The sequence below is a fragment of the Bos mutus genome, chromosome 28 (assembly GCF_027580195.1).
Source record: "Bos mutus isolate GX-2022 chromosome 28, NWIPB_WYAK_1.1, whole genome shotgun sequence".
Taxonomy (NCBI): domain Eukaryota; kingdom Metazoa; phylum Chordata; class Mammalia; order Artiodactyla; family Bovidae; genus Bos; species Bos mutus.
The window spans coordinates 14,736,994-14,758,267 of NC_091644.1; the positions used below are offsets into that span (position 1 = coordinate 14,736,994).

General features: G+C 37.3%; 1 protein-coding gene across 2 annotated transcripts in view; it reads right to left on the bottom strand.

Annotated features, from left to right (window-relative positions):
* Positions 1–21,274, bottom strand: part of SAMD8 (sterile alpha motif domain containing 8) — a 57,508-nt gene that overhangs the window by 28,255 nt on the left and 7,979 nt on the right. The gene's annotated exons all lie outside the window — the stretch shown is intronic.

Here is a 21,274-nt window from a genome sequence, read left to right on the forward strand (position 1 = left end):
GGAAAATAGGAAAATAAACAAAAACTCAACATGCCCTAGCAACTTCTTTGAGGATTAAACACATAAATACACCAGAAACAGTTATTCATCCACACTGCTATATTGGCTTCTGGACAAGAAAAAAGAAATAAAATTATTCATTAATGAGTAGTTTTCAATAGATTTACATTCTAATAAGTTTATACACATAAATTCAGTAGCAGAGGAAAGCTAATAACCAAACAGTTTTATAAAATGTTTTTTTGGTAATATTTTACAAGTGGCTTTCCCATACCATAGCAGGCCATAACTTAATTAGAAAAAGACTACTGGTGAGAACAATTGAGAAAAATAACTCAACACTTTCATAAAATGAAATATACAGAAAGATGTGTCATATGTGAAAATAAATCAAATTTTAGAAATCTTCACGTTTGAGGGATAAATATCTCTCCTGCCTCTAAACTGCCTTGTCGTGGTGAAGCAGCGTGAATAACTCAGTGAAGCTATGAGTCATGCAATGCAGGGCCACCTGAGACAGATGGTCACAGTGAAGAATTCTGATAAAACGTGGTCCACTGGAGGAGGCAACGGCAAACCACTCCAGGATTCTTGCCATGAGAACCCCATAAACTGTATAAAAAGGCAAAAAGATATGACACCAAAAGATGAGCTCCCAGCTCAGAAGGAAGAGCGGAAGGCAATCACTAACAGCTCTGAACAGCCGGCTCAATGGAAAGACCCTGATGCTGGGAAGGACTGAAGGCAGGAGCAGAAGAGGGTGACAGGATGGAATGATTGGATGGCATCACTGATTCAATCGACATGAACTTGGGCAAACTCTGAGAGATGGTGAGGGACAGGGAGGCCTGGCGCACTATGGGGTCACAAACAGTTGGACACAATTTGGCAACTGATTGAACTGAACAGCAACTGATTCCAAAAAGAAACAAAACAAAACCAAAAACCCACAAAGGTAGATGGAAAACTAATTTCAGGAAACCCCTTAAGATGAGACATATTTCTATCTACTATACAAATAATTTCTACAATAGATATAAAATCTTTACCAGATATAAATATCTATAAATATCTTAATAGCTCATTTCTTCCTATACCTTGAATATTCCATTACAGAACTTATAAGGAATTTCCTTCTTAAAATATCATTGTGATTTAGTGATAAAACACTTCAATGCCCACAAATTTGAGGGGCTATATTTTATACTGCAATTATAGTAATTTTTTCTTTCTTTTTTTTGTGGCCACACCACACAGCTTGTGGGATCTTAGTTCCTGACCAGGGGCTGAATCTGAGTCCTCAGCAGTGAAAGTGCTGTGTCCTAACCACTGGACCTCCAAGGAATTCCCTATACTTCAATTATAAAAGGAATGTACCATTTCAAAAAATACTAATAATTTTTACTACTTTGATCCCACACAGTTCTGTTTATGTTCTTTTTCTATTTTAAAGTGTTCAGTAACTTGGGCCTATATCAGGCTTCTAAACTTTTATCAGATACATGGGAGACAAAGGCTTACATGGAAAAACCTAAAGTACTTTCTCAACAACTAAAGTCAGTGGGTTTTCTGACATTTTCCAGATTACTAAAGACCACATTTTCTACTGAGATGATTTTTAAAAAACACAGTAGGTAAACTTTAAAGCATTAAAAAAGAAGAAGAAAGAATGACACAACAAATACTCACATGCCCACTACCCAGCTTGGGGAAAAAAAAAAAAATTAAACAGTTCCAATACATATGTTCCGTTTCTTAATTTGAATAGTAGTTATACACTGAATATTCATCAATCCGTACACTTATGAGCTATACTTTACATGTGTTAAACTTGATTTTAAAAGTTTTAAAAACTAAAACAAAACATCAATACCCTTCTCTCCTCCCAGATGTAGTAACTCCTGGTTTTAGTGCTTATCATTCCCTTATAAGCATTCATTTAGTGCTTATCATTCCCTCATAAGCATTTTTGGCTATGAAAACTTTCTATGCTTCCTTATGTGGAGGAAAAGTAAAAAGCTGCCATTTCTGCATTCTTCTAGCCAACACAAACTGTTGCCACAAATAATTACCTGAAAAAGGCAAATACTCAGCTACATAAGTACTTTTTACACCATCAAAAATATTCAGCCAACAAGAAACATGCTCATTAAATGTTTATATTTTGATTACTACAAAGCAAACCTAGTTTTTGGAAACCTTACATCAGTGTTTCCAAACAAAGCTTTTAACAGTATAAAGCCACAACAGCTTTCCAGTCTTAGTCTTTTTACCTATAATATAGCATCACCACCCCAAAGGACAGGGAATTATGATTTATTCACTTCAACTCATGGAATTTACACACATTGATGTATATAATTTTATATCACTTATTACATATATATAGCTCCATTTAAAATGATTTTTCTATATTTTAATACATATAGACAGCCAGATGGCTTCATCCTACATACTACATACATATCTTTTCCCCAAGGTATTCTCTGACTAAATTACTTCAACCCTGAATATCCAACAAGTGCATGCTATGAACTCTGCAACAATTACAATGTAAAAAGTATGAGAGGCTCATCTCATACAAAATAAGGCCAGATTCCTTCTGTCGTTTTATTTCTATTTCACTTTCTCATTTTTCTAACAGCTTACCACCAGTGGGTTCCAAATCACTCCCATCCTTTTAGCCTTGTTCTTCAGTAGAGTTTCATTTCATACACTGCTCAAAATGATCTCTCTCATATTTTTTTTTTTTTCTGTCTTGTATCACCTCCAATCTGGCTAACAATCTGTTCTTTATATCCTCAATTTAACTAACAAACAGGCTTTGATGCTGGTGTTTCAGCTGCTAGAAAATATGAGTTGTCGTACAAGAAAGCTCCCTAGAAGTCTTTGAACCTGCTGTGGCAATGCCCTAAAAGCATGACACATTGCCCTGCTGTACTTCATCAGGTCAGGGCACGCCCTTTAATTCTCTACTGCTACATACAGTTAGAGGCCCATATTTAGTTAACACTATGAACACCTGCACTAAAGAGGTATATTAGAAGATGATAAAAGGCTTCAGGACAACATAGTATTTTTGTTGTACCACAGGACCTACAGGGAACAGGAAACTTTTAATGAAGAATATGACAGCTATAGATTTCATACAAATATACAGAATGAAGAAATTAGTAAACATTTCAGAATACTTTCAGCTTTAATCAATAATTAATATGAATCAACTATCAGTTAAAGGGACTTCTGTTTCTGACCAAGATGCAGTAAGAGAAACCAGATTTACTTTTCCACCTGAAACAGCCAAAATATAGACAAAATATATGTAGAGAAAACCAGTTTCAAAACAGTGGGCACAAGACAGCAAGGAGACCCTTGAGAGGAGGAAACAAGGCGAGCCCCACTGCCCCTGCCATGAGTGAGCGGTGTAGGATATAATCTGGGTGAGGCCCAGCAGACTATGTGAGTGGCGATGGAAGTGAAAGTCTAGGGGAATCAAGGTGGTTAGTGTACACGGGATAGAATAATAGAGGGGAGAAAGACAGAGAACTTGATATAGACTGAATGCTTATATTCCTGTATTGAAATTCTGACTCCTAGTGGGATAGTATTAGAAGGTGATTAGGTCATTATGGCAGAATCCTCATGAACAGAATTAATGCCCTTATATACCCCAGAGAGCTCTCTCAGCTGTTCTGCCCTGTAAAGACACAGATAAAAGAAGACCACCTATGAAGCAGACCTCATAGACACCAAATCTGCTGGCAGTTTGATCGTGGATTCCTTGGCCTCCAGATCCATGAGAAATAGATGTGTTAAGGCACTCAGCCTACAGTAATTTTGTTATAACACTATACGTAGACTAAGATGGAACTCCAGAGATTTGCAAAGAATCTCCCTTGAACAGGCAGCTGAATGCTGATCAACACTTGTATGTGAGGAAACCAAACAAGACTGAAAAAAGAACCACCCAGAAAGATTAGAGGTGATAATAATGCCTAGTACTCACCCAAGATCACTAAAAGCACCTACCGCAAATAACCAGGCTGGAAAAAAAAAATCTCATGATTCATGGGGCACTAGGCAGAGTACACAGCAAGATCTTTCCATAGTAGAAAGGCAAAATTAACCCTAAAACAGGAGCTCTCAAGTGGGGGCAACTGGCACCCCAAAACATTTGGCAATTTCTAGAGATATTTTTGGTTGTCACAGCTAGGGGCTCATCTAAAGACTAGAGACTAGGGATACTGTTAAAACACTCTGCAATGCATAGGACAGTCCCTCACAACAAAGAATTGGTGCTGGTATGCAGAAATCCTGCCCTAAACCTAAACATGTCTCTGGTTCAGCCAAACATATCTTAAAAGCAGAATCAAAAGGATCAGAGTTGTTTTCAAGTAATTTAATTATATCCCTAAACAAAGCGGGAGAATATTAATAGGAATACAAAAGTATTCAGCACCCAACGGGTAAAATCACTATGTCTGGGAACCAATCAAAGATGACCAGGCATGCACAGAAGTAGGAAAACTCACCTACAACATGTAGAAAATCAATTGAAATTGACCCAGAACAGACAGATAATAAAATTATCAGACAAGGATGTTAACACAGATATGATAACTGTATTACATATGTTCAAAAAGTGAAATAGAGATATGGACACATAAGATCCAACTCAAACTTCTAGAAATGAAATTGCAAAGATATGTAATAAAAAACACATTGGATGGGATTAATAGCTGATTAGATACTATTGAGGCACAGTAAACTTGAAGACATAATATGAATTATTCAAAATCAAACACAGGAAAAAGAGAGCTTTTAAAAATGAAGAGAACATTATTCAGTCTTTAAAAGGAATCTTGAAGACCTTGTGCTAAATGAAGTAAGTCAGACACAAAAGGACAAATGTTGTATGATTCACTTTAGATGAGGTCAAATTCATAGAGACAGAAAGCAGATAGTAGTTTCCAGGGACTGAGCAATAGGAGACAAAGGGGAATTACTGTTTGATGGGTACAAAGTTTCCATTTGGGATGATGAAAAAGTTCTGGAAATGGATGATAGTAATGGGTGCACCACAAAGTAAATGTACTTAATGCCACTGAATTATGGACTTCAAAATGATTACAATATTTTGCTATGTATATTGTACCATGATTAAAAAAAAAGAAAAAGAAACAAAACGAAAAGAACATCAGTGAGAGGTGGGACAACTTCAAACCATCTAATAGATGCATTTATGTGGCCTGAAGGGAGGAGACAGGAGAGGACAGGAAGAAACATTTTGAAGTACCAATGGCCAGCATTTTTCAAAATCTGGTGAAAACTATAAACTCACACCCAAAAAGCTCAATAAACTTCAAACATTAGAACCACACAAAAAACTATACCACACCATAACATAATCAAATTACTCAAAATCAGCGATAATGAGAAAATCTTAAAAGTAAAAAGAGAAGATATATACATTACATACACAGGAACAAAGATAATGATAGCAGATTCCTCACAGGAAACAATGGAAGTTAGAAGACAGTGAAATAATGTCTTTAAAACAGCAAAAGGAAAAAAAAAAAAAAAATCAACCTATAATTCTATGACCAGTAAAATGTTGTTAAAAAACAAAGGTAAAATAAATACTTTTTCAGACACACAAAAGCTAAATAATTTCATCTCCAGCAAACCTGAACCACCAGAAATGTGAAAAGGAAGTCCTTCACACAGAACAAAAATGCCATCATATGAAAATAAGAATCTATGCAAAGCATGGAAGAATATCAGAAATGGTAGATACATGGGGTAAATACCTAAGTAAAATACATGTCAACAATGGCACAGAAGTTGGGAGAAACAGACTACTAAAATAAAATTCTTCCAGAAAAGCAGGGAATATTTCTGAATTCATTCCATAAGGCCAGTATTATCCCGATACCAAAACCAGACATGACATTACAAAAAAATAAAACTATAGCCTGACAAGCCTTAAGAACATAGAAGGAAAAATCTGAAACATATCTCAGCAAATCAAATTCAGTAGTATTTTACAAGGATTCATATTTTATATACAAAAACATTCATATTTTACAGCAAGACAAGAAAAATTTAAACATAAAATTAAAAAAATTTTTTTTCTCTGCCTTTGGCCTCTTCCTTCACCACCAAGAACTGCATATCTGCATTATGCATCAACCAAACCTCCCCCATTGGCAGAAACACCTGCTCAGCCATAAAGTGCAACATTCTTCCAGCATCAATAAGACAACTCCTTAAAAGATAACATTCCTTCTTGATCTTGTTAAGAGGCCACAAGACTTTTAGATATGGAGTATTAAACTGTCAATAATATGTCATTTAATGTACAGCCCTCTGTCTCAAAAAAACAAACAAACAAACACAAAAACTCACATAACTATGCCTACACTTCTAATTGGTAGAACAGCTCTGAGAGTTTTCTGACATGCTGTTCTTGGGTTATAGTCTCCAGTTTGGCTCAAATAAAATTTTCCATTTCTTTCTTAGATCGACTGATTTTCATTGACATGCATCAATTCTTACCAAATTTGGTCTATAAATTCCATGCAGTCCCAATCAAAATCCCAACAAGTTTCTTTGTAGATACTGATAAACTTGATTTCAAAAGCTGATATGGAAATGCAAAGGACACAGAATAACCAAAACAAGCTTGAAAAAGAATAAGATTAGATAACTAATTACAAGACTCATTGACTCATTGGAAAAGACCCTGATGCTGGGAAAGATTGAAAGCAGGAGGAGAAGGGGACAACAGAGGATGAGATGGTTGGATGGCGTCACCGACTCCATGGACATGAGTTTGAGTAAGCTCCAGGAGTTGGTGATGGACAGGGAGGCCCGGCGTGCTGCAGTCCATGGGATCGCAGAGAGTCAGACATGACTGAGCCACTGAACTGAACTGAGTACTGGCATAAAAATAAATCAATGGAACAGAACAGAGAATTGAGAAACGGACCTACATATTTATGGATATATAATTTTCTACAGTTGTGCACAGGCAATTCAGTGGAGAAAGAATAGTCTTTTCATCAAATGCTAGATCAAATGAATATGTATATGCAAAACCAGTAATCCATACCTCTCACCACATATAAAAATTAACTTCAATGGATTATAGACCTAAGGTAAAATCTAAAACTAGAAAACTTCTAAAAGAAAATATATGAGAAAATCTTTTTGAATTTAGGTTAAGTAAAGATTTCTTAGATATGACAACAAAAACAAAATCCTTAAGAGAACAAGTTGATAAACTGGACTTCATTTGCCTAGCTAGGTGACTTAAGGACATAATTTTATGGTTTTTACTCTACAAATTTCTGCATTGTTTTGATCTGTTAAAGCATATACTTCTATAATAAAGACAGAAAAATATACAGAAGAACAATGTATCTGTTGAAGAACACTGAAATTATAATTTCAAAATTACACCTGCCTCAAGAACTACTTTTAATTTTTTAATTTATCTTTCATACATAGTATTTTCTATACATAAAATTTCTACAGAGAAATCATGCCACACGTAATACATTTTTACTTAACATTGTTGCATGAGTTCTGTTTAACGTCATCAAACTATCCTTTGAAAAGGACATTCCATTGTATGTCCATACAATAATCTGCCGATTTCCCAATGTTGGCAACTGTTCACAATTTTATTACTATTACAAACAGTACTGCAGTGTCTTCGGTTAGATTTCTAGAAGTAGAATAACAGAATCAAAAAATTCTGACATGTTATTTGGACACTAACTCCTAGGTAGTCATTAAAGCCTGATCCACATCAAAAAGCTTGACCCACATCAAAAAGCATGACGGTGCCTGTCCAAAATGTTAATGGGTACATAAAGGAAAGATCTCAACTTGAGAGACAACTTAAAAGAAGTTTATTTTGAAATCATGAGCAATTAAGAAATTAGTCATCAAAGGTCAATACAAGGCACTGAGAACACAGTCCACTCATGCAGAATCGTACCAACAGGCATTACTCAAACTTAGTTCCAACTCATAGATAATACATAAACTAAAGTATCTGACTGTTCTGTACAGATATCTTATCTTTTGGATGGACTCTGACAAATTTTTGAAACCTATTCAAAAATTCAATTTTCAGCATATCAACTTGTTCATTTACTAGCAAATTAATATTTCTCTCCAAATTTAGTTCACATTGATTAGAGATTTCAACAGCTTGACAGCAAAATAATTCATTATTTCCTATGATCTTATCTCCATACTTAACACAATGAAAACAGCTTTCATAAACACAAGAACTTTAAATCTGGTATTTCTTTTTTTTTTTAAGTCTTTATTAAATTTGTTACAATCTTGCTTATGTTTTTGCTTTTTTGGCCATGAGGCATGTGGGACCTTAAGCTTCCCCGCCAGGGATCAAACCTGCACCCAGTGCTTCGGAAGACTAAGTCTTAACCACTGGACCACCAGGGAAGTCCTCCCCAAATCTGGTATTTCTTAACAGAAGCATGGCTATTCATTAATCAATGAGTGGTATGCATTCACTGGAGTGATAAGCACTAAATTATTATCTTCACAATAATATAAATAACTCAGTTATGAATACTATATTAAAACTATAAATACTGTATATTAGGTGTAACAAACCAAGCACAATCAGTCCAGAACTACAAAAAGAGACAATGTCTATCAACAAACTCTCCCTATTCTGCCTCACTAAAGCTCTGTGTTTTGCCCTTCCCTATCTCTGTGACTGATCAGCTACAGGACAATCTGGCCACTGGAAATGATGACTTGACGCAAGGAGTATTACTATCTGTGAATCACCACTGACTCAGTGTCTGTGACAAATACGGTGAAATGGCACTCAGCATCCTTTCCAATCTCCCTCCAGTTGTTTTTTGTACTACAGAGGTTAAAAAACTAAAAATTATCCTCCAGGATCCCTTGCCACTAAGGTTCTAAATGTGAATTAAGTTTAGCCAACTATATCCTCTGACATGAGATGTGGAAAAGTGATGTTGAAAGCTGAGCTTCTCTGTACACCAGTGTTGAATCAAATCTCAGAGAAAGTTTTGGCTGAAGTAGAAAAGAACAGCTTTACTGCTTTCCCAGGCAAAATGGGAAACAGCAGGCAAATACCCTCAAAACCATCTGTCCCAACTTGGGGAAGACAAGAAGTTTTACAGTAATTGTCCAAGAGGGTGTGATCAGCTCCTAGACATTCTTTTGATAGGTTGATGGTGAGGTAAGTAGGAGTCAGCATCATGAACCTTCAGGTCCAACTGGTCTGGGGTCTACATGCTTGTGGACAGAATATCATTGTTAATCATTAACTTCTCCCACCTGGAGGGGGTTTCAGTATCTGCAAAACAGCTCAAAGATGGTGTCGTGTGTATCCTCTGATAGGGAAACAGGACCTTGCCCCAAGGCTGCTCTGGGCTGTTTGTTTCTCCCTGGTCTCCCATTCCTTTCCTAATTAAGAACTGCTTGAATCTACCCACTGGGACTCAGGGAAGGTGACGGAGGATGAATGAAGGCTGTTTCCTATAATCAAAGAAATGCGAGACACAGAAGGGCTTTGTGCCCAGGAACCCCACAGGGACCCCTGCACAGTATCAAAAGCAGAAAGTGAAGTAGGGGCCACATTTTTCTAAAGTTTGGTATCCGCAAGAAAGATTATGGAAATGTTGGGTGTGAGTGTGTATGTAATTCTCCAGTTTACAATCACTCACTTTTTGTCTGGAAGCAGCTGCAGTTGTAGAGCAGCAGTACTGGCTTTCCAATGCCTGCCATCACATATATGATGATACGTTTCTTCTGTGTGTGTTAAACTATACATACCTGAAATTTTATTGTTTCAATCATTTTTAAGCGCATAGCACTTAAATCTTCAGTGCATTTAAGTACATCTATATTGTTGTTCAATCATTAACCACCACTTATTTTTAAAACTTTTCCATCATGCAAAATGAAAACTCCCCATTGTTTCTTCCCGCATGCTCCTGTCAAACACCATTCTATTTTCTGTCTCTATTATTCTAGATACAACCAGTATCCAGAAAAACGTCTACTTCTGCTTTACTGACTACGTCAAAGCCTTTGACTGTGTGGGTCACAATAAACTTAAAATCCTTAAATTTTAAGAAAATTCCTGAAGAGATGGGAATACCAGACCACCTTATCTGCCCCCTGAGAAACCTGTATGCATTTCAAGAAGCAACAGTTAGAACCGGACATGGGAACAACGGACTGGTTCCAAATTGGGAAAGGAGTACATCAAGGCTGTATATACACCCTGCTTATGTAACTTCCATGCATAGTACATCATGAGAAATGCTGGGCTGGATGAAGCAGAAGCTGGAATCAAGATTGCTGAGAGAAATATCAATAACCTCAGATATGCAGATGACAACACCCTTATGGCAGAAAGTGAAGAACTAAAGAGCCTCTTGATGAAAGTGAAAGAGGAGAGTGAAAAAGTTGGCTTAAAGCTCAACATTCAGAAAACTAAGAACATGGCATCCAGTTCCATCACTTCATGGCAAACAGATGGGGAAACAATTGAAACAGTGACAGACTTTATTTTTGGGGGCTCCAAAATCACTGCAGATGGTGACTGCAGCCTTGAAATGAAAAGACAATCTTGCTCCTTGAAAGAAAAAGTACAACAAACCTGGACAGCATATTAAAAAGCAGAGACATTACTTTACCAACAAAGGTCCATCTAGTCAAAGCTATGGTTTTTCCAGTAGTCATGTATGGATGTGAGAATTGGACTGTAAAGAAAGCTGAGCACTGAGAATTGATGCTTTTGAACTGTGGTGTTGGGAGAAAACTCTTGAGAGTCCCTTGGACTGCAAGGAGGTCAAACCAATCCATTTGAAAGGAAATCAGTCCTGAATATTCCTTGGAAGGATGGATGCTGAAGCTGAAGCTCCAATACTTTGGCGACCTGATGCAAAGAACTGACTCAATGGAAAAGACTCTGATGCTGGGAAAGACTGAAGGCGGGAGGAGAAGGGGACGACAGAGGATGAGATGGTTGGATGGCATCACTGACTCGATGGACATGAGTTTGAGCAAGCTCCGGGAGTTGGTGGATGGACAGGGAAGCCTGGTGTGCTACAGTCCATGGGGTTGCAAAGAGTTGGACACGACTGAGAGACTGAGCTGCACTGAATTGAGACACAACCAGTGGAATCCTACAGTGTTTGTCCTTTCGTGTCTGCCTTATTCTCCTTTGCAGAGTATCTTCAAGGTTCACCATGTTTTAGCATATGTCAGAACCTTTCTCATTTCTAAGGCTAAATAATATTCCATTGTATGTATATATCACATTTTGTTTATTCATTCATCTATCAATGGACACTTGGGTGGCCTTTAGTTCTTGGCTATTGTGAATAACGCTGCTATAAACATGAGTGTATACAAATATCTGTTCAAGTCTTGCTTTCACCTCTTTTGAGTATACACCCAGATGTGGAATTGCTGGGTCATTTGAGTAATTGCTTAATTTTTTCAGGAATCATCATACCATTTTCAAAGCAGTTGCATCATTTTACATTCCCAAGAGCAACACACAAGTGTTTTAATTTTCCACACCCCTTACTAACACTTGCTTTTTTTTGATTTTTGGTTTTAATAATGGTCCTCCTAATGGGTATGAAGTGGTATCTCCTGTAATTTTGATCTGAGTCCCATTAATGACTAGGGATGTTAAGCATCTTTTTATTTGCTTTCTGGGCAATTGTATATATTCTTTAGACAAATGTCTATTCAAGTCTTTTGCTCGTTTTTGAATTGGTCTGTTATGGTTGTTGTTCAAATGGCGTGTTCTTTAACAGTTCCATACTGGCCTTCTGATACCCTAATATTTACCTTTGCTAACTGCGGCAAAGGTAGCACTCCGCTAGCAGGCTTGTTCAAATCTTGTTCTAGAAGTCATTCCTGGTGGTCCAGTGGCTAAGACTCTGCGCTCCCAGTGTAGGGGTCCAGGTTTGATCCCGGGTCAGGGAACTAGATCCCACAAGCTACAATTAAAGGGTCTGCATGCCACAACTAAAAGATCCTACATCGAGCAATTAAGATCTGGCACAGACAAAACGAAAAACAAAACAAAACAACAGAAGTCATTCTCAGCAGCCCAGTCCACAGACTAGTTTGTCTCTTATAACTGAACCCTGACTGAATATAATCATTTTAGCCCTTCAGTCTTTCAAGTTGTCATTTTTCAAAGCAAGTAAAGTACCCAAAGTTAAAGGCTTCAAACTAACTCATAAGGTCCACAATCTGGTAAAATTCTAGGTAAGGCAAATAACTTTATGCTGTTTCCTTTAATTTCCTGGTAAATTAATTAAGAAGGATATGGTTTTATCTGCTCTTCTTATTAAATTTATATACCATTATCCTTGGAATGAATGACATGTTTTATTACAATAGGCTATTCAACTATCTTTTCCTCAACCAAGAACACTATGTCAGTAGAAAAGGACTTTAGAGTAATAAAATGTCCCATTAAAAATGTAAATAAAGCAAATATTCATATCTGGCCATTTCATCTATTAGTTAGGTTCAACAATATCAAGAATAAGAAAAATACAAAAATACCACAGTAAAAATTAAAGAAAGGGGGAGAAAAAGGAAAATAAGAATGTATTTAGTAAACAACAAAAAAATATCTAATACCTAGGACAGCAAGAAAGTTTAGTGGGCTTTTGTTAGGTTATTTTTGTTTTATTTTTACAGAAGATAGTATGGATTACCAAGAACACTATTAAGGTCTGTGTGATTAGCGCATAATAGGTTCTCAATAAGTATTATTAAATGAATGTGCAAAAAAGTAGCAGTAATCAAAATAACTGAACTCAATTCCCAAAGCCTTTTTGAACAAGATCATTAAAAAAAATAAAACAAAATCCTGCTTTTAGATTGGTTATTTCATTGTTGCAAGTACACACTCTTAAAAAGATTAAAAATTTTCCTTTTATTTATGCCTAATTACAAAATTTTATTAAAAATTCTTCAGGACTTCAGAATAGTTTTAAATCAAGAAATTTAGAATGTCTAATTCCCCAGAGACAACCCCTGGTCACTAACTTGGTAAATTCACAAGGAACCAGGATCTGGTATCCAGTCTTGAAGCTTCAAAATATGACCTTGTCAGTACCTCTAAAGTTCATCAAAACCAAGGGAGACTAACAGCAAAATCACAACCAGAATGCCGACACTAGATAAGTGTCTAGAGCGAATGCTCAAACACCTTGTCTCAGACACAACCTTATAATTTGGATATATCTAGAAGGCTGATTTAGTAAGCAGAATGTTACTTGTAGAGTAAGTAATCAGAACAAGGAAAAACAGATGCTATTAAGCAAAATTTAATCCAGACTCTTATGAGACCTAAAGTACCATCTGTGCCACACAGAGAGTACCTATCTAGAAAAGGCTGTTTCTATCTCCCAGTTTGTTTGTCTCTCTTCTGCACAGTGCAGGATATAAAAAGCCAACTCTCTCTGACTCCTCCTCTGCCTATGCTCTAAGTAAACTACATATATGATGGCTTTCAACCCTGGCTGTATATGAGAATAATCTAAATTTTAAAAACATGTCTGTCCCAACAATCCCCATGCCCCACTACAGGACAAGTGAGTCGGAATCTCTCAGGATAGAGGAGCTTTACACCTATACATTTTTAAAAGTTCTGCAAGTGATTCTGATACATACCAAGAGTTTCAAAGCACTATGTTACATCACTCAAACTAATTCTGTTTGTTCTTCTACTTCTGGCTTGGATAACTAATCTTTGAGGTGACTGTGCACACCTCTTATACACTTTGAGGTGACTGTGCACACCTATTATACACTAGCTGATTTTATGTTGAGTTGTTGTCTCTCTTATAATCTGCATGATACAACTGAATAAAATATAAACATATACACGAGCTTCCCTGGTAGCTGAGCCGATAAAGAATCCACCTGCAATGTGGGAGACCTGGGTTCAATCGCTGGATTGGGAAGAATCCCTGGAGGAAGGCATGGCAACCCACTCCAGTATTCTTGCCTAGAGAACCCCCATGGACAGAGGAGCCTTGCGGGCTGCAATGCAGTCCATGGGGTTGCAAAGAGTTGGACACAACTGAGTGACTAAGCATAGCACAATGAGGCATCCAATCAGTGGTACAGGGATATGGTGGGCAAGATATTCAAGTACAAGGTATTTGACATCTGCACTTTCATGCACTGGAGAAGGAAATGGCAACCCACTCCAGTGTTCTTGCCTGGAGAATCCCAGGGACAGGGGAGCCTGGTGGGCTGCCATCTATGGGGTCGCACAGAGTCGGACACGACTGAAGTGACTTAGCAACAGCAGCAGCAGTGTTAATCCTTAAAAATAACATGCCCACCCTCTGTTCTGTCAAAAATCTGCATATAACCTCTAGCCAGCCCTCCAAATGGGCAGTTCCTTCACACCCATGGTTCTGCATCCAGGGATTTGATCAACTGCAGTTATTTACTATTGAAAAAAATTGACAAATAAGTGCCCCTGTACAATTCAAACCCTTGTTGCTCAAGGGTCAACTAACTATATACCTAACTCACTCCCTTTAATTCTAAACTCTTTTCAGTGTATTTTCAGGAAGTAATAACATATCTGTTAAATAGATCAGCTAACATTTAAGGCAGTTACAAAGTGCCAGCATGTTCTAAATACTTTACTAATATGCTCAAATAACCCTCTCAACAACCATATAAATAGATATTATCTTTCTCATCTTACAGATAACTGAAACAGAGAAACTTGTACTAGTACAAACAATACTCCAACCTAGACAATCTGATTTCAAAGTCCATCTGCTTATTCATTACACCACACCATCTCACAAGAGCTAAGGGTGCATGTAGTTTTGCAGAGCTTGATGCTTATAAATACTGAATATTTTCTAGTTATCAGCAGAAGAATTTATCAAAGGTCTTCAGTTACATCAAAGATTACATTAATGAGGCACTTCCCTGGCGGTCCAGTGCTTAATACTTTGCCTTCCAATTCAGGGGGTGCAGGTTCTATACCTAGTCAGTGAGCTAAGATCCCACAGGCCTCATGGCTAAAAAACCAAAACGGAAACAGAAGCAATTTTGCAATAAATTAAAAATAAAAAATGGCCCACATAAAAAAAAACACTTAAAAAATGATTACAGTAATGAGACTGCCTGATGATGATGGCTTTCTGTGAATCACAAATTTTGCACTGTTCACTCCCAAACATTTACTGCCTGCTGCATAGAGCTGTCAGCTAGGACGGCACTGGGGACAGTCTTAAGATGCCCTCTTGTTACATTTGTTCATCAACTGGATATTCACTGTGCACCTGCTATCTGAAGGCATACTAGGCAATGTGGCATTGACCTAGACAAATCTGAAGCAGATCCTACCCTGAAAGATTTTACAGGTGGGTACTGAAGAAAGTCATTTCTTAAAAAGATAAAAGGAATTACAGCTGCTAGTTCTTTATATCTATTATCTCATTTAACCCTCTGAAGAATGCTAATAAAGTGCTTACTTAAGTAACTTGCTAAAAATAAAAAAGAGAATTGCCCCAACAAGTAATGCTGAAGAGGCTAAAGTTGAAGACCTACAAGACCTCTTAGAAATAACACCCAAAAAAGATGTCATTTTCATTATAGGGGACTGGAATGCAAAAGTAGGAAGTCAAGAAACACCTGCAGTAACAGGCAAATTTGGCCTTGGAATACGGAATGAAGCAGGGCAAAGACTAATAGAGTTTTGCCAAGAAAATGCACTGGTCATAACAAACACCCTCTTCCAACAACACAAGAGAAGACTCTACACATGGACATCACCAGATGGTCAACACTGAATCAGACTGATTATATTATTTGCAGCCAAAGATGGAGAAGCTCTATACAGTCAGCAAAAACAAGACCAGGAGCTGACTGTGGCTCAAATCATGAACTCCTTATTGCCAAATTCAGACTGAAATTGAAGAAAGTAGGGAAAACCACTAGACCATTCAGGTATGACCTAAATCAAATCCCTTATGATTATATAGTGGAAGTGAGAAATAGATTTAAGGGCCTGGATCTGATAGATAGAGTGCCGGATGGACTGAGGTTCGTGACATTGTACAGGAGACAGGGATCAAGACCATCCCCATGGAACAGAAATGCAAAAAGGCAAAACAGCTGTCTGGGGAAGCCTTACAAATAGCTGTGAAAAGAAGAGAAGCGAATAGCAAAGGAGAAAAGGAAAGATATAAGCATCTGAATGCAGAGTTCCAAAGAACAGCAAGAAGAGATAAGAAAGCCTTCTTCAGTGATCAATGCAAAGAAATAGAGGAAAACAACAGAATGGGGGAGACTAGAGATCTCTTCAAGAAAATTAGAGATACCAAAGGAACATTTCATGCAAAGATGGGCTCGATAAAGGACAGAAATGGTATGGACCTAACAGAAGCAGAAGATATTAAGGAGAGGTGGCAAGAATACACAGAAGAACTGTACAAAAAAGATCTTCACGACCCAGATAATCACGATGGTGTGATCACTCACCTAGAGCCAGACATCCTGGAATGTGAAGTCAAGTGGGCCTTAGAAAGCATCACTACGAACAAAGCTAGTGGAGGTGATGGAATTCCAGTTGAGCTATTTCAAATCCTGAAAGATGATGCTGTGAAAGTGCTGCACTCAATATGCCAGCAAATTTGGAAAACTCAGCAGTCGCCACAGGACTTGAAAAGGTCAGTTTTCATTCCAATCCCAAAGAAGGGCAATGCCAAAGAATGCTCAAACTACCACACAATTGCACTCATCTCACACACTGGTTAAGTAATGCTCAAAATTCTCCGAGCCAGGATTCAGCAATATGTGAACCATGAACTTCCTGATGTTCAAGCTGGTTTTAGGAAAGGCAGAGGAACCAGAGATCAAATTGCCAACATCCGCTGGGTCATGGAAAAAACAAGAGAGTTCCAGAAAAACATCTATTTCTGCTTTACTGACTATGCCAAAGCCTTTGACTGTGTGGATCACAATAAACTGGAAAATTCTTCAAGAGATGGGAATACCAGACCACCTGACCTGCCTCTTGAGAAATCTGTATGCAGGTCAGGAAGCAACAGGACATAGAACAACAGACTGGTTCCAAGTAGGAACAGGAGTACGTCAAGGCTGTATATCGTCACCCTGCTTATTTAACTTATATGCAGAGTACATCATGAGAAACACTGGACTGGAAGAAACACAAGCTGCAGTCAAGATTGCCGGGAGAAATATCAATAACCTCAGATATGCAGATGACACCACCCTTATGGCAGAAGTGAAGAGGAACTAAAAACCCTCTTGATGAAAGTGAAAGAGGAGAGTGAAAAAGTTGGCTTAAAGCTCAACATTCAGAAAACGAAGATCATGGCGTCCGGTCCCATCATTTCATGGGAAATAGAGGGAGAAACAGTGGAAACAGGGTCAGACTTTATTTTTGGGGGCTCCAAAATCAGTGCAGATGGTGACTGCAGCCATGAAATTAAAAGACGCTTACTTCTTGGAAGGAAAGTTATGACCAACCTAGATAGCATATTCAAAAGCAGAGACATGACTTTGCCAACAAAGGTCCATCTAGTCAAGGCTATGGTTTTTCCAGTGGTCATGTATGGATGTGAGAGTTGGACTGTGAAGAAGGCTGAGCGCCGAAGAATTGATGCTTTTGAACTGTGGTGTTGGAGAAGATTCTTGAGAGTCCCTTGGACTGCAAGGAGATCCAGCCAGTCCATTCTGAAGGAGATCAGCCCTGGGATTTCTTTGGAAGGAATGATGCTAAAGCTGAAACTCCAGTACTTTGGCCACCTCATGCGAAGAGTTGACTCATTGGAAAAGACTCTGATGCTGGGAGGGATTGGGGGTAGGAGGAGAAGGGGACGACAGAGGATGAGATGCCTGGATGGCATCACTGACTTGATGGACGTGGGTCTGGGTGAACACCGGGAGTTGGTGATGGACAAGGAGGCCTGGCGTGCTGCGATTCATGGGGTCGCAGAGAGTTGGACACGACTGAGCGACTGAACTGAACTATTTCCTGTTGGTGAGATCACAGAAAAGTTCTTAGGAGTAACATTTGAGCTGAGATTTTAAAAACTGGGCAGAGATGGAGAAAACGTGCACCAGCAGAGAAAACTACAGGAGCAAATGTATTAAGACAGAAAACAATTGAGAACTGTTAGTATTCTTAGGGCACAGGGAATAGTAGTATAGTAAGTTGAAAATATATACTAGGGCCAGATAATGGAAACTTTGGTCAAATTGAGACTACTCCACAGATAATGCAGAACCACTAGAGATTGTTGGAAAAGAGGATGATATAATCAGAGTGTGCTTTAGAAAGAATACTTGTCAGAAGAGTGTAAAATGATTATGAGGGTTGAAGTTAGGATGAAAAGAAACAAAAATGAGCAAAAGATATGAAGAGGCATGTTATTAAAGAGGATATATGAATGGCAGATAAGCACATGAAAAGACGTTCAGCATCACTAGCTACTGGGGAAATGAAAATTAAGACTACGATGAGATATCACTATATACCTACTAGAATAGCTAAAATAAATTTTGAAAAAAATTCTGGCAGGAATGCAGAGAAACTGGATCTCTCACACACTGCTGGTGACAAAGTAAACTTATATAGCCATGCTGGAAAATAGTTTGGCAATTTCTTACAGAGCTGAACATAACTTCATCATATGACCTAGCAATTGTACTCTTGGGCACTTATCCCAGGCAAATGAAAACTTATGTCTACACAAAAACCTATACACAAGTGTCCCTAGCTTCATTACTTGTAATTGCTGAGTTTTTATAAATTATTTTTATACATAAAAACAAAATATACTACAATATATGAATAGTCAAACTGTGATACATCCATACTATGGAAAACACAGCAATAAAACCTTGAATACACACACTAGAAGGGGTCTCAAGGGCATCATGCTGAGCGAAAAAAGTCAATCTTAAAACCTCACATTCTGTATGATTTCATTTGTCCTCAAAATGACAAAATTATACTGGTATAAAACAGTACAGAGGTTAAATGTTATCTGTCAGAGGTTAGAGAGAGTTTGTTGAGGGATGGGGCTAACCCAAGGAAGATCTTCACAGTGATGAAGTATTCCCATATCTTGAGTAGATTAATGGTTACAGAAATCTGCTCAGGAAAAAATGACATACATATACACACACTGAGTCAATGTCAATTTCCTAGTCTTAATATAGTGCTATAATTATGCAAGATGTGGCCACTGAAAGTACATGTGGATTCCTCTGCACTGTTTACAGCTTCCTATGAATCTATAATTATTTCAAAATAAAAAATTTTTAAAAATTTTAAAGGAGAAAGTGTCCTAAAAAGCACACAGCATTTGTAGCATTTGCATATATTTAAAAATAAATAAAATACCAAGCTATCAATAGCTTGGTGGACTCTTTCTTTCTCTATATCAAATATTTCTAAATTTTATACAATAAGCATGTTGCAATACTTGATAATCAGGGGGGAAAAGTTCTTTTAAGAAAATAAAAAGCAATATCATTTCTCATTTGTTTGAAGCATATCACACAAACAGATATGACCTGAAAATTAAGAAAATAAATTCAACTCAATTATTAATGCAACCACATACACACATACTAAATAAAAGAAATAGCAAGAAGACCAAGATAATAAGAGATCTGAGTACAAACTGAGCTCCATTATCCATTAACAGTGTGACTTTGGAAGATGACTGAACCTTTGTGTTTCAACAGATCAAGATATTTCAAAAAGAATAATGAGAAATATTAAAATCATGTTTTGTGTCAGGATGAAAGAATTCTTACAATGTTAGAATTGGAAGTGACCTGCAAGATTTAGTACAATTTCTTAATTTACAGCTTAAGAAACCAGAGCTAGAGAGTTAAATATTTCAGACAGCTATTCCACCACAGAATCTGATATAAAAACCACAAAGCATAGTAGTTAAGAGTAGGGGGTCATGGGAGTTTCCTGGTTGTCTACTGGTTAGGACTCCAGGCTTTCACTACTGTGGCCCAGGATCAGTCCCTGGTCAGGTAAGTGGGGTCCTTTTTGTTTCTCCCCGAAAAGAAAAAAATGTACTGGCTCTGGAATCAAACTGCCTGGGTTCAAACTGTGGATTTACCATTCACAAGCTAAATGCTATGTGATCTTACAGAAGTTACTTAACATTTTTGGGAGTCACTATTTTCATACGTAAAATGAGAATACTAGTTCTTTACTCCACAGGCTTGTTGTAAAGAATACAAGGACTAATACAAGTAATGCATTTGTAGTAATGTGTGACAAAGAGAAATTCTCAGTAAATGTAAGCTGGTATTGCCCCCATCAACTCCGCCGTTTGCTGGTGTTGCCCTACACCTGAAATTAAATTAGGATCAGTCATCTATCAACTAATAATCAAACCCACTCTTAACTCTTGAAATCTTTTTGTTAATACAAAATCTTGAAATCTTTTGTTAATACAAAAGAAATGAGTATTTGAAAACAACCGTTAAAATTTTATAAAGGTTTTACTCAAGGTGGAATTATCTTTAAGGGAAACAATAGTGCAATTAAGCAACAAAAACTGAAACACAAAGCTGGAATAGTGATTCCAGCTAACCAATGCAGAATTCTATGTCAACATGAGTGTCTCAATCATTTATTTAATATCAAATTTAACTAAACAAAAATATTTCAACAAGAACATACCACTCACCAACGTATTTTAAAAGTATGTCATAGGTTGATGTAATTGATTATTGCTGACACCAAAAAAACTGCTATACTATGACAATTTGGGAATTCACTGGGAAAATTTCCTAAAGTGACAGGCACCAGTAAGTGGAAAGACACAAACCACTCCCCTGGTCTTAATTACACAAACACACAAGAGACCTAAATGGCTTCTAATTTATCATTATGCAGTTTTTTAGACATAATGAAGACATTATCAACAAAATAAAACCTTTACTTGTCATGTGTTCTACAGAACCAAAGTCTTTGTCCAGATGGTGATTATAGTGATTTAAATATACTGAATTTTTCTTACAGAATGAAATGCCATCTGAAGTTACACGGGCAGACCTAGAGATTATTATACCAAAGTAAGTCACATATATAAATGTCACATGATGCCACTTATATATATAACATAAAATATGAAACAAATGAACTTAATCTACAAAACAGAAACAGAGTCAGACA